The sequence below is a fragment of the Lupinus angustifolius genome, chromosome LG13 (assembly GCF_001865875.1).
Source record: "Lupinus angustifolius cultivar Tanjil chromosome LG13, LupAngTanjil_v1.0, whole genome shotgun sequence".
NCBI classification, from domain to species: Eukaryota; Viridiplantae; Streptophyta; class Magnoliopsida; order Fabales; family Fabaceae; genus Lupinus; species Lupinus angustifolius.
The window spans coordinates 11719107-11719955 of NC_032021.1; positions in this window are offsets into that span (position 1 = coordinate 11719107).

Sequence of the window (849 nt, forward strand, 5' to 3'; positions counted from 1 at the left end):
AGGATGAGGATAGGATGAGGATGAGGATAGGTTAAGGATAGGATGAGGAGTAGAATGAGGGTGAGGATAAGGATGAGGACGAGGATAGGATGAGGAGGAGGATGAGGATGAGGATAGGATGAGGATAAGGACGAGGATAGGATGAGGATGAGGATGTGGATGAGGACGAGGATATGATGAGGAAGAGGATGGGATGAGGAAGAGGATGAGGATGAGGATTGCATGAGGATGAGGATTGGATGATGATGTGGACGAGGATAGAATGAAGAAGAGGATGAGGATGAGGAGGAGGATAGGATTAGGATGAGGACGAGGATAGGATGAGGATGAGGATGAGGACAAGGATAGAAGGAGGAACAAGATGAGGATGATGATAGGATGAGGATGAGCATGAGGACGTGGATAGGATAAGGATGATGATGAGGATGAGGATGAGCACGAAGATAGGATGAGGATTAGGAAACGATGAGGAAGAGGATGAGGATGAGGAGGAGGATGAGGATGAGGAGGAGGATAGGATGAGCACGAGGATAGGATGAGGATGAGTATGAGGATGAGGAGAAGGATAGGATGAGGACGAGGATGATGATGAGGATATGATGAGGATGAGGATGAGGCTGAGGCTGAGGCTGAGGATGAGGATGAGGATGAGGATGAGGATGAGGATAAGGAGGAGGACGTGGATGAGGACAAGAATAGGATGAGGATGAGGATAGTATGAGGATGTGGATGTGGATAGGATGAGGATGAGGAGGACGATGAGGATGAGATTGACGATAGGATTAGGAAGAGGATGAGGATATGATGAGGATGAGGATGAGGACGAGGAAGAGGATGAGGATGAGGAGG